Genomic DNA, 13,517 nt, shown 5'->3' with positions numbered 1-13,517 from the left:
CTTTCTTTCTTTTTCTTTCTTTCTTTCTTTCTTTCTCTCTCTCTCTCTCTCTCTCTCTCTCTCTCTCTCTCTCTCTCTCTCTCTCTTTCTTTCGTTCTGATGACTTGTAACTGATTCAGTCTTTGGTGGCTACAGGATCATTACCTATTTTATTTTCTTACGAGTAAGTTGGAATCTGAAAGTCTTCATCTTTCCCCAGGCAGAAGATCCTACTCTTCTTTCCCAGATGGGTCTGAAGGTATTGGAAGTGGCATTCAAACTCACTCTCGTTTTGCTCAGAACTCAGCACTTCTGTGTTTTCCAAGGAAGAGCCCCTCTTAGATAGAAAGTCAGGGAGGTTGCTGTTATCATTCTTGTTCATCTGTTCCTCCCAAGTGGGCCTGAACAGGGTTGAGGCGGGCACGACAAACCTGCAGTTTTCCAAGAGGACAGTGGTGTGGACCAAATGGTTGAAGGCGCCACAGCCAGCTAAGAGCTTCCTGGGACAGTTGTTCATCGGAGGCCATTGTCTTTACCTCCTCCCACTGGAAGGGTCTCCAGATTCTCCCAGATCTCCAGGAGAGTCAGGATCAGTAAACCAGCTCCCTGTACCCCTCCCGCTTCCTTCCTCTGCCCAGATCCTTACCCCAACCCTAGGAAGTGACACCATCCTACGTTGTAAGGCTCTCACATAGAAGAGACATATGTGTCCCTTGACTTTTCAGCCTAATGTCACTGTGTTTTGGGGAACCAGAAGGGTACCTGGCGGAAGGAGCAGAGGGCAAAGGTGGCAAAGCATTTCAGGCAGAGCCGCTCCTGGAAGGTGATAGGGGTGGATGTGGTGCAAGGTTCCCTGCTCCCCTTGTGCTTTTCCTGAGCACCTTCCCTGGAAGCCACCACCTGGTCCAGGCTGGATTTACTGCGAACAAATGCTCTTTTGCTCCTTCTGCTGTCTCTGACTGCAAGTAAAGCCCATTCCTCCATGTCCACAGCTTGATGCAGAGAGAAAATAGCTGGATCCCTCTTAATTCGCTCAGACATTCCAGCAACAAATGTTCTCCAAACACGTCTGAAGGAGAGAACACCCCTTTGGAGGCCCACGCCACATTGCTTTGGGTCCTCATTTTGTTGAGAGTGGGCGTGGGGAGGGGAGTGCACACAGACATTCCTGGCATTCTCCTGCCCTCCTTGGCCCCCATCAGATGGCGTGGGAGATCTGAGGAGCTTAGGGTAGCCTCAGCCCTGCCCAACTCCCTCTTCCAGTGTGTCCTTGTCATTCCCAATTGTCACCCGGGCCAAAAATAAACGAATGAAACCAGGCAGCCAGAAGCCCAGGCTTAGTCTTGGGCTCCCTCCCACCCCAGAGCCCCTCTACTCCTTGGGGACCACACTCTAAGGAGCAACACTAAAGGGGCCCCCTGTAAGGGGAGACATCTAAGGGAAAAGGCACAACCAGTGCCCATCGCTCCTGCCCTGACTACAATTTGGCACTGACCTCTGGAGCAGACAGCTGGGGCACCCGGCAGCCAGCCCACCCTAAGAACCGAGGCCCGCCGGCTGGTGGTCCTATTCTCCCTGACCTCTTTCTGGTGTTTAAAGTGAGACCTTCACAGGGTAACGGCCATTCGCATGAGTTTGTCTGGGCACCCTGGGGGTAGATGCCGCCAAGCTGTCCGTGTTTGAAGCTGGCTTTCGTTTTCTCTTCTGTGGCTCACCTGCATCCACAGCTAAGTCCTGGGGACTCCCTGTGCATATCCTCTTTCCCTCAGCCTCCTTCCCTGAAAGGCAGACTTTGAGCAGGAGGGGATATGGGTCCATAGCATGAGCCAGGACAAGGCTTCATGCTCAACCTCTGGCAAAGAAGGCCACCTCCCATAGTCCTCCTGTGTCACCTGGTCTCAAAGGCTGCTTGCTGTGTGGGAAAGTTCACTCGGCCTTTACCTTTGCCTTCCCATGTGACCCTCAGCACGTCCTTCTGATCTGGTAGCAGGTTGGACTACGTGACCCATTGGCCGCAGCCAGCCACCGCCAACCACTGGGTACATTTTCTCAGGAAATAAGGAGAGCAAGGGAGGCCCTGATCCTCCATCTGACACCAAGTATTTCTCCTCATCATGCTCTCCCAGCCAGAGGGCCCTTTCAGTATGAGCCTTGAGATGGGTGGGTGGTGAGGGGTGCCATATGACTTCCTCCTCCGCCTGACGCCCCCTCCGCACTAACAGGAACATGGCCTTTCCTGGACAAGCACAAGGGCCTGCAGCAATGGAGACAGAGGTCTCCCACTGCACCTTGTGCCAGCGCCTGTCTCTACAGCTTCCTTAAGGGCGGTACGTCCACCATCTGACCACAGCAGGCCTTCCTTGATCTCCTGACCACCTTGGGCCACTTGTGCAGAGGCAACCACAAAGCCAGAGCCAGTCAGCGGGGGAGCATGACACCCAGGCTCTGTCCAGAGCATCCCCAGTATGACTCAGAGGTCACTGGCCTATGGAAAGCATCCAGACCTCCTTCCCTGAGCCAGCTTTTGCAGAAATCTTCTCCAGGCACAGCAGGCCCCAAATGCCTTAAGACAATCTCTTTCTAATCTCTTAATCCAGTGGTGGGAGCCATTTTCTATTAAGGGACACTGACTTCAGTGGAAAAACAAAATCATTTGAGGACCATATCATTGTATAAAATTAATTTCTGTGTGGATGCTGCTGTTTCTTTTTAATTAATAGAGGTGTATAAAGCATGAAAAACACCTGGTTTTTAAAGCAGGACAAAAGCTGTATAAAATAAGCACGAGCAATACAGTGTTGCTGAAATATATCTTCCAAATTCAGGGCACTTGAGATGATGTGACTTGAAAGGAAATGTGAAGGGATGAGACAGTGAGAAATGGTGGTGGGAAAAGAGAAAAACGAAAAAGACAAGAAAAAGGGGAAGGGAGGAGAAAGGAGGCGGGAGGGGGAGGGGGAAGGCCTTCGGACCAACCTCGCACGCAATCCGGACTCTTGGGCTCGGGGCTTCCGCCTTCCCCACCAGGCAATGCTGGCTTTCAGATCACTCCAGGCTACAATGATGAGCCTGCTTGGCTCGCTGTTGACTTGTATTACATTGTGCAGTCTTCACCAGTGACGATTAGGTGTTTTACAGATGGGAAGATGAGACCCTCACCTCCCCTGACCGCAGTTTTGGGGGTCTCTTCTCTTCTCTTCTCTGGACTGCTCCCATGCACATCTGCCCATGGCCCAGGAGCTCAGCCTTGGGGTCATTTCTTCAAAGAGCTCTTCCGGCCACCTCCTGGCACTCTGTTGCATCACCGTGCTTTGTTTTTTTTTTCATGGCCCTTACCGCCACACAGTGTTTTCCTTGTTCCCTTTCTTGATGCTAGAAGAAAATCACCATGGAAACAGAACATCATCTGTCTGGTTTACTACTGTATCTCTAGCATCTACTTCTGATATAAAGCAGATACTTAAAAAGTGTGTTGAATGAATAAATGAATGTACTGCTCCCTCTGCCCCTAGCTGTTAGAGAGACATTTTCACAGAGTCAATACATCAAGCTCTGTGTTGCATTTCCCATGTAAGATCTAATCAAAACTCCTCACTTTCAAGAGCTGATCAATGCTCTTGGCTGAGGCAGTAGATGGAGACAAATGAGGTGTGAACCCAAACTCAAGCTGGACCTTCTGAAGTTACAGAACATAGAAGGAGGGGAAGGGATGCTCACACAGTATTATAATTCTGAATGGAATGAAAAGGAACACACCAAACACATTCAAAGGAAGAAAGGATGTCTGGCTGGGTAATCCGTAGGGACCTGAGCCCACAGGGTATCACAAGGGGCAGGAGCCAGGATGAGGTTCAGGCTCACTGCAGCAGGGGCTGAGCCATGGTTACCTCGCACGCAGAGCCTTCATGACCCCCAGAGCCAGGCCAGACTGGAGCGAGCAGGAGCAGAGATGGGAAGGACACAGGACAAGGATGGAGAGAGAGCTTGGAGCAGATTCTTGGGCTGAACCTGGAGACAAAAGCCCAGCCCTGGGCACCATGAGCCAGGTCTTAGCAGGCAGGTGCAGCCCAGCTCCTTGGGGGCAGAGGAGGGAGGGTGGTGGCCCCAGGGGCAGGCAAGAGGGGGTTAAACTCACTTCTCCGTGGGGGCACATTTCCCTCTTTTCAAGGTCTGTCAAACACTCAGCCAGCATGCTGTTTCTCAACAGCAGGAAATGAAGCAACCGTTGTTTGAGAAAACATCCTGCCTTGATGAAGGGTAAGGATCCAGGCTGTGTTCATTTCTCTGTCACATTAATCCTGGTTTTAGAAAGCAGTTCTCCTGAGGAGGCTGGTGCATCTGGGAAGGGAAAGGGACTGGGAGCCTGGGGACAGGGACAGGGACTGGGCGCCAGAAAGAGGACAAGCAGGGCAGGCGGGGCTGTCAGGAGGCTACAAGGTGGAGCAGGGTGCCAGGTGAGGGAGCAGGAAAGAGATGGAACCTGGCTTGAGGGGACTTGGGGGTGGGGCTTCAAGGGAGGTCACCAGGAACAGGATAGTTCCTCTACATCCTCGCTGCCCACATTTTGAGGCCATAGACTAGGTCATACCCCAGCATGGGGACCAAGAATGGTAGACATTTATTCCAGTTCCTTGTCTTGGGTCCATCTCTGTAAACACTTACCACACTGCATTATAATTATGGGCTCCTACAACTTCCCCCTGCACGCGCTCAGACCCCGTCCCACTCCAGGGTATCCCGGGCTTGTGTCACGTGAAGCAGAGCCTGGGGCTCCACAAATGTGGGAAGGAAAGAAGCAGCTGCTGCTGCACCTTCTCAGCTCCTCCACCTTGGCCTGGTCTCTAGAAGTCAGGCTTGGGTCCAGGCCTCTTGCTGTTCTCTCCTACATGAGCTCATCCTTCCCAGGTTATCAATAGGATCTGCGTGCTAATGATGCCCACACCTATCTACCTCCTGCCCAGGCTCCCTCTGTGCTCCCGAGGGGTAAACCCACTGGCCTACTTGCTGTGGTACACAGAGGAAGCAAACAGCTCGATGTGCCTGAAGCAGACCTCTCTGCGGTTTGTGTTCTCATTTTAGAAAATTGCCACAGCTGTCCACATGGCTAAAGGGAGGAGCCAACGTGGTTCCAGTTCTTCCTCCCTCACCCCTTTACATCCGTCTCATCAGTGTGCTGACTTCCCCTGGAGAGAATGCCTAGAATCTGCCACCTTCTCTCCACCTGCATGGCACCAGCCTAGTTTAGGCCACCAGATCTCCTGCTGGACCTAGTTAATACCATTCATATTCTGGCCTCTTCCATTGCCTCACCCTCTGTCTACGCTCTACAGAGCAGCAGGAGTGTCTTTCCAAGACATAAATTCTGTTTTTTACTCCTGCTTAATCCAATTGCTTGTGAAACCAGACCACTGCATGGTTTACAAGAGCCCCCATGACTCAGACCCTACCTCTCTGTCCACCCCGGCCCTTGCCTCTCTCCCTGACCTCAGCGAAGGCTAATCATGTTGGTCTGCTTGTTACCCGTTTTTCCTTCTCCCTCTGGGATCTTGCACGTGTATTCCCTACCTAGCTCGTCTCACTCTCCTCAACATGGCAACTCCCTCTCATCCCTAGATGACAGCTTTAGTTGCTCCACCGAGGCCTCCCGGACCATTCTAACTCCAACAGTTACCCAGCTCAGCCAGCCCTGGGCATCTAATGGGGGTCTCATCATCCTTTCCAGAAAACTGGGTGCGCACAGCCTTGGGTCCCCAGTGACTCTCACAGGCTCCTCTTCTTGTCCTCCTAAGCCTGCAGGCATTCACCTACCTCCTCCCTTAGTTTAAAATTTTCTCAAAGCTCCTCACATGTGCACCATGTTTTGACATGTGTTTCTCCTCCAAAACTAGTTGCAGAACTAGACCAAGAGTGGCCACCCAGTTTCTTGCTGTCCTTTTCCCTTTCCGGGTTTAAACACTAACGTTGCAGGGGACAGGGAGGAGAATGGAAAATAACTAATTCCGCATATTTTGACATGTACTTCTCCAAAACTAGGTATTGCAGGGGATGGGGGTGGGGGGATGGAAAATAACTTACAGGAGGAGGTGGCGGAGCCCAGAAACAGACTAAGTTTTTACAGTCATGGTTGTTGATCTATAGTTAGGCTCTGATTTCCTTTCTTAGCAGGAACTATATCAGGTATGTAGGACAGTCCCAATTGCAATTCTTGCATTCCATTGTCAGCCAGCATCTCATGAATTTCCCTAGCACAGTCACCGGTCTTTCCCCTCCCCTTCTTCCTCCTCTCTGTCCTCCTCTCTGTGTCCTTGAGATGACAGCCTTTCGTAAGCAGCCCCAGCCTCAGTGTTCAAACCCGAGGCTGGCTGAAGTCTTAACATCTCCCTGTCTTGGGGCAAATTAGTGTGTCCTCTCCAAGCCTCAGCATGCTCACCTGCAAGAGAGAGAAAAGGCTGACATATCCACACCAGGATTTGGCACAGCATGCTGGCCTAAGGTGCTGATCACTCGGCACCCATAAAAAGCCATTATCCCCCACCCCAGGGTTGACGAATGGTGTGAAATCACTTTTTAGCCAAACGATTCTTGGGCTCCTGTGGGTAATATAATGAACCAAACAATGTAACCATGCAATTGATATGGGTATCAGATGACTGCTTTGTTCTCTTGGTTCTCCCACGGCCTGGGAGACATCTGTAGGGAGGGAGCTCTCTCTTTATGAGAAGGGCCTTGCCAGTTCCAGTCACTGGGGAAAGGCTGAATCTGTATGGAAGCTAAAGCTCTGAAGACTGGCCTTACAGTAGATGGGAGAGGGCTCCTCATCTCTTTGTTTAAAATATCTTGGTTTCTCATCTCTGGGAAATGGATGAGGCTGAGGAGAGCAGCTTAGAAAGAGATTGTGGTAGACAGAATAATAATTCCCCAGAATGTCCATGCCCTAATTCCCAGGACCTGTGAATATGCTACCTTACTTGGCAAAAGAGACTTTGAAGACGTGTCTAAGATGGGGAAGTTCTCTGGAATTACCTGGGTGAGCTGCATATAATCACAAATGTCCTTATTAGAGGCATGTTGGACAAAGAAGAGGGAAGTGACAATGAAAGCAGAGTGCTTCAAAGATGAGGGACATGGCCAAAAGTCAAGGAATGCAGGCCTCTTGTAGAAGGTACTGTATACATGAAACAGATTCCACTTTGGAACCTCCAAAAGGAATGTAGTGCTATGGACACCCTGATACCATGATGCTATCCTTATAAAATATTGGATTTCTATTTTTGTGGATGACATGATACTCCACGTAGAAGACCCCCAAAACTCTACTAAAAACTGCTAGATTTAATAAGCAAATTCACTAGTGTAGCTGAATACAAAGTCAATACACAAAAATCAACAGCCTTCCTATACACAAATAACAAATTCACTGAGAGAGAAATTAAGGAAACAGCACCTTTTACAATAGCATCCAAAAAAATGAAATATCTAGGAATCAATCTAATGAAGGATGTAAAAGACCTCTACATTGAAAACTACAGTACTCTGAAAAAGGAGATTGAAGTGAATATCATAAAATAGAAAGATATCCCTTGCACTTGGGTAGGAAGAACCAATACAGAGAAAATGGCCACACTTCCAAAACTGTTATACAGATTAATGCAGTCCAAATCAAAATTCCAGTAGCATATCTCACAGAATTAGAGAAAACAATTCTAAAATTCATTTGGAACCACAGGAGACCTAGAATAGCAAAGGCAATTCTGGGCAACAAAGGCAAGGCAGAGGCATCACAATCCTTGACTTGAAATTATACTGTAAAGTTACTGTTATAAAAGCAGACTCAAGAATCAGTGGAACAGATTAGAAGGTGCAGAAACCATTCCAGACATACTCAGCCACCTTACATTTGACAAAGGTGCCAAATACATTTGCTGGAAGAAAGATAGTCTCTTTAATAAATGGTGCTTGAAAAACTAGCTCTGCATATGCCAAAGATTAAGATTGGACCTATATCTTTCACCATGGACCAAATTAAATTCAAAATAGATCAAAGATCTAAATATTAAAACAGAAACATTAAATCTGCTGGAAGATAGAATAGGTAAAACTCTTGAAGACACTGTTGTAGGCAAAGAATTTATGACTAAAACCCCGATCACACAGGAACTACCACAAAGAATCAACAACTGGGATCTCACCTTATTAAAAAGCTTTTGTACAACAAGCAAAACAACCAACAGAGTGAAGAGACAACCCACAATGTGGGGAAAAAAATGTTTGCCAACTGCTCCTCAGACAAAGGTTTACTACTGAGAACATATAAAGAACTCAGAAAAATCAGACCTCCCAAATTTAAAGACCCAATCAAAACATGGGCATCGGAGATGAATACACACTTCTCAGATGAAGAAATACAAACAGCAAATAAATATATGAAAACATTTTCAACATCACTGGTCATTTGAGAGATACAAATTAAAACAACACTGAGATTCCATCTCACCATGGAAAGAATGGTTATTATCAAGAAATCAACCAATAAATGCGGGAGGGCTGTGGGGAAAAAGCAACCCTTTTCCACTGTTGTTGGGAGTGTAGACTGGTAAAACTACTGTGGAAATCAGTGTGGAGATTTCTCAAAAAACTAGCATTAGAGGTCGCACTCAACCTAGGCATTCCCCTTCTGAGTATCTTCCCAGAAGAATTAAAAACATCATTCCACAGCAATATATGTGCACCCATGTTTATAGCAGCACAATTTGTAATAGCTAGATCTTGGAAACAACCGAAATGGTTGGGGATGCTATTGTAAAAGGTGCTGTTTCCCTAATTTCTCTCTCAGTGAATTTGTTATTTGTGTATAGGAAGGCTATTGATTTTTGTGTACTGACTTTGTATTCAGCTACACTAGTGAATTTGCTTATTAAATCTAGCAGTTTTTAGTAGAGTTTTGAGGGTCTTCTATGTAGAGTATCATAGGGCAGGTCCAGAAGTCCCAGGAATGGATAAAAAAGATATAGTTTTTTTATACAATGGAGTACTACTCAGCCATAAAGAAGGATAAACTGGAGACCTTTATAGGTAAATGGATGCAACTCAAGACCACACACATAAGTGAAATATACCAGATGCACATGTGTCAACATTGTCTCCCTAGTGTGAGAAGCTGAAAGAGTAAATAAGATCCAAAATGTACAATAGATATTGTGAAATGGGAAGAAACTGCTCAAAAGGAAAGAGAAATTGTGATGGGGAATGGAGAAAAGAAAGAAAAGAGAAGCAAAAAAAAATGTATATGATAGTTCAGAGAGTTATACTACTAATTTCTCTTAGTTTATTGAAAAGAAAAGTTTGTGCTAATATTGTTTGGACAATTAAATGCCAATATTGTGTATTCTGAGAAACTAATTTAAAGATAACAGTACACAATGTATTAACCATCATTACCCTCCTATTTTGTTTTGTAATTTTTTTCTCTTAAAATAAAAATTTTAAAAGAGGAAAAAAACCCAACAACATTGGGCTTCTAGCCTCCAGAACTATGAGATGTTAATTTGGGTTGTTTTAAGCCTCCAAAGTTTGTGATAATTTATTACAACAGCCACAGGAATCTAATACAGAAATTGCTCTCTCCATTGACGACAAGAAAGCCATGAGAAGGGGACCTTGCTAAGTCTCTCAGCTGCTGGTGACTCAGCCTGCTGCTGACTCCTGGAGCCCAGTTTCAGGCTTCACTTGACCAGGAGAGCCCAAGGCAGACTTGAGAGCAGGAGTTGGACCATATGCCCCAAACTGACCTTCTCCTCACTATGGCAGGTCCCCAGGGCAGGTCCAGAAGTCCCAGGCACATTGGAAGAAAGGGGCTGGCCCCCTTAATAAAACCAAACTTGAGGCAAGACTGCCCAGGTTGGCTCCGGACTAAGCATTTCCACAAGCGGAGGGGAAGCCCTTACTCTGCCCCTGGAGCTACCCTTCCCTTGAGAGACTGTCACCAAGGGGCCATGGGGGCATTGGTGGTCCTTGGCCCTCTGGCCCAGAGGTGGCACAATCCTGCCTTTGCAAGGGTGAGCCTGAGGCAGGGCATTCCAGAAAGACTTGCAGGGAGCTCAGGGTGATGAAAGGAAGTGGGTGCTGGACAGCCAGTGCTAAAAACTCACCCTACCCTATTCCACCGAGAGGGCACCATCTGTCCAGGCACCCCTGCTCCCAAATGGGGCCTGATCTTAAGGTTTCCTAAGGACGGAGGCTCTGTAGATGCCTCTACTGCCTGTTTTCATGTTGGAGGCCCTCAAAGGCAGTTCCTTCTGCAGGAATGTGACCGCTGCTGTCCTGACCAGAGACCTCTCCAACCCTCCACCCCAGCACAGCTGCTATCCCAGTGACTCATATCATTCCCCAGCCCTGCTATTGGCATCAGCTCATATCACTATCCAGTCCTGTGTCTGGTAAAAACCACCATTTCCTGCACATTCCCAAGCCCTGTGCCTGGGCAGGCAGCCACAACTCCCTTTCCCTGAACTCCCCCACCTCCATGACACTATAGACCCACAGACCCCCTAGCCTGTGCCAGAGTTACTTTTCTGGTCTCTAGCGCCAGAGTGGTCCCTCTCAGCTTTGTTCTGAAATAAACAAGTCCTGTGGAGCTTATACCTTTGTTTCTTTTCCTCCTTTTTTCCTAACATTATGGTGACCCATTGGAGGAAAGTTGGAGGCGACTACTCTGGTATTCCCCACCACTTCCTTTTGTGACCGCCATTCCTTCGCTCTCCCTCTCCCCATCTCCCTCTCTTTCTCCCCCTCTTCCTCATGAGCTCCAGGAGGTCATTTGCCATTTCCTGCTGACCCTTCACTCAACGTTGGACACTTTGTTATCTGGTCCAGGATTGTGAACATGGATCCCTGCCTTCCCCAAGGGCTGGAGAAGGATAGGTTTGTTGTCCCAGACCCCTGGGGAACCTGAAAGGTTGGGCTCTGAAGTGGACTCCCACAGACTTTGGAGCAGGGAAGCCTGCCTGATCTCTCTGAAAAACCTTCTCTGATGTGGCTGGACAATGCAGAAAAATCCCAGACCTGAACAGTGTCCCTTAGGGGTGGGCTCGCGGTGGAATTTCAGAAAGATTAGAGCAAGGCTTTAAAAGGCTATATTCAGCCTAATCATGTCATATTTCATTCTCTGTGGCCTGAATTTGGCACGTCTGATTTCCAAATTCTTCATGACCTTCATAATAACTAACTGCAGGGAAGTAAGTGACAGGAGGTTCGCTATGCCCAAGATTTCTCTGCTCTCCACGCATGTCTCTGTCTCTGTCTCTTTCTTTGCCAAAATTGCTCTGCTCACTCCAGAGAGAAGGCCCTACAAGGGGATTCTAAATTACAACACCATTCAGTAACTGGACTTACATAACAACAACTACGAAAAGTGGGGTACAATGGTGTCTGTACAAAGACTAAACTAAGGGGCTGGGGATTTAGCTCAGCGGCAAAAGGGCCTGCCTGGCAAGCGCAACGTCGTGAGTTCGGTTCCTGGTACCGGAGAAAAACCAAAAAACAAACAAACAAAAAAAAAAACCAAAGACTAAACCAGGTGAGGACAAAGGGCTGAGGTGAAGAGTGGGCACCAGAGCAGGTGTCTGGTGACGAGACATGAGCAAATCAGCCCAGCCCTGGAACAGGGCTCGCCTGGGTCAGCTAGAGTGGCCATTGCTGCTTTAACAAGATGGGCCAAGGTCAGGAGTTCTACAGGAAAATAAATCCACACTGCACCGGTCCAGTTGTCCTGGGATGGGTGAAAAATGGCCCCAGCTTCTCAAGCAGCTCTTTCTATAGCTTTCTGTCTGCAGCCCACTGCTGGTATGTACAGCATGCCCGAGGAACACAGACCCATAGGAGCCAGGTGCAGATGAGGTCACCTGGGTGTGGCCGCCCTGCCTGTCCAGACAGACAAAATGCCTGGGGTCAAGGCCCACCCTGTCTGCTTACCAAGAAACCCATATTAGAACATCTGAGGAAATCCTGTGCAATCTATTGTGTGTCGGCTATGGTGGCTTCTCTAGAGACACCATGGTTTCCAGAATCCTAAGAAAGACGATCAACTTCATTTGATTTAGTTTATCAAATGTGGTTAGCCATTGCTGGCTCTTTGCCCTATCTGACTAAGACTTCTCATACCACAGTAGGAGAAAGGAGGGGGAAAGAACGAAGAAACAGGACCATCTATCTGACTTGTTCTCATCCTCAAAATAATAAGTCTTGAATATTTCCCAAGAATGTGGACTTCTTAACAAAAACAACTTGATCTCTGAGTTTTGCTACTTTGAAGCCTGAGGATATGTTGAATACTGATGAGCACATGAGCAAGTGGGCTGTTTCCCACCCTGAAGAAATGCTACTAATGTAAACATGGTAATCTCAGCCGTTTGGACTTTTCCCCTGAAATACTTGTGCTTCGTACTTGGCAAGACAGTCCTACTTGAAAGCTGACTCTCCTTACTGTATACAAGAGAACATTCTCTTCCCCGTTCTAAGCGCATTGATCTGTGGTCCTCTGTTGACAGCTCATTCTTGGAGGTTCCACCCAGCTTTTGGCCACCTGGCTCCTGCCTACAGAGCCAACAGACACATGGGGCTTTCTGGGCACCTTGTCCATGCCTAGACCCCTGAGTCCCCACTCGGCGTCCCCTGGCTCCTCTCAGAAGCCTCCTGTACAGCGGCAGAGCTAAACTGATGCTTGCCAAGGCTCTTCCTGGGTCTGGCTCTGATGGGTCAGGGCTAAGTGGTCAGTATGAGTGGAATCTAGGGTTGATGCCATGACCATGACCTGATTTCTGTCAGGGTGCAGCAGACCAGGTTTCCACAACCTCATTCTCATGATCTTTTTTGGGTAAATGTGTTTGAGAATTCTGATATTTCTTGACATCTGAGAGAACAGGGTTGAAGGCTGCTGGTGTCTTAGTGACTGTTGATAGAATTCTCTCTGCATTCTGTGCCTCATCTTGGGCCTTCTTCATTCCAAGCTCAGCGCCTCCTCGCCCCCAAAGTTCTCGCTTTGAAAGCCCTGACAGTCTCAGTAGCCACTGATGGCTACAAAGATGAAATTTCAATCCCAAAGATGAAAGGAAACAAAACTGCTTTTCTTTAATTTCTCTAATCAAATGATTCAAACAATACTGCCTCTTCAGAACTTTTTATATAAGGTTAAAAAAGAGAGACTGTCATTATAAGGGATAAGGACTATAATAGAGATTGTCTTGCTAAATTCAAAAGGAAATCTCCAAATTACTCAGATTCCAACAGTGATATCTCCCCTCAAAAGACCTTAAGGTGCTTAATTATGTTTTAAATGATCCACTTCTGGGTTTCTTTGGGGCAGGGGCTGCTGAGAATCGAACTTCTACCTTCAATTTTGTTTTCAATGACAGTTCCTCCCACTTGTACAAGAGGTGATAAAATCACCTCTTCTGTAAATGTGAAAGAATTTTAGGCAAACAAATGTATACAGTTCTGCACTTCTGGAGGAGTCATGTATGTTGATGATAAGAAGGGACTTC

At 47.5% G+C, this 13,517-nt stretch overlaps 1 long non-coding RNA gene across 4 annotated transcripts in view; it reads right to left on the bottom strand.

Moving 5' to 3' along the window:
• Window positions 1-13,517, bottom strand: part of LOC102008377 — a 43,278-nt gene that overhangs the window by 7,876 nt on the left and 21,885 nt on the right. For 3 of the 4 annotated variants that reach the window (XR_259524.2, XR_001236960.1, XR_001236965.1), the window contains exon 4: window positions 2,956-3,351. This is a non-coding gene — a long non-coding RNA (uncharacterized LOC102008377). Of the gene's footprint in view, window positions 1-31; window positions 1,049-2,955; window positions 3,352-13,517 lie in introns of those variants that run through there. The other variant, XR_001236961.1, reaches the window with a different exon arrangement.

This window comes from Chinchilla lanigera, unplaced genomic scaffold (genome assembly GCF_000276665.1).
Source record: "Chinchilla lanigera isolate Chin_1 unplaced genomic scaffold, ChiLan1.0 scaffold00005, whole genome shotgun sequence".
Lineage (NCBI taxonomy): Eukaryota > Metazoa > Chordata > Mammalia > Rodentia > Chinchillidae > Chinchilla > Chinchilla lanigera.
Note: the sequence above shows the minus strand (reverse complement) of the source record. Positions and strands in the feature narration are given on the sequence as shown.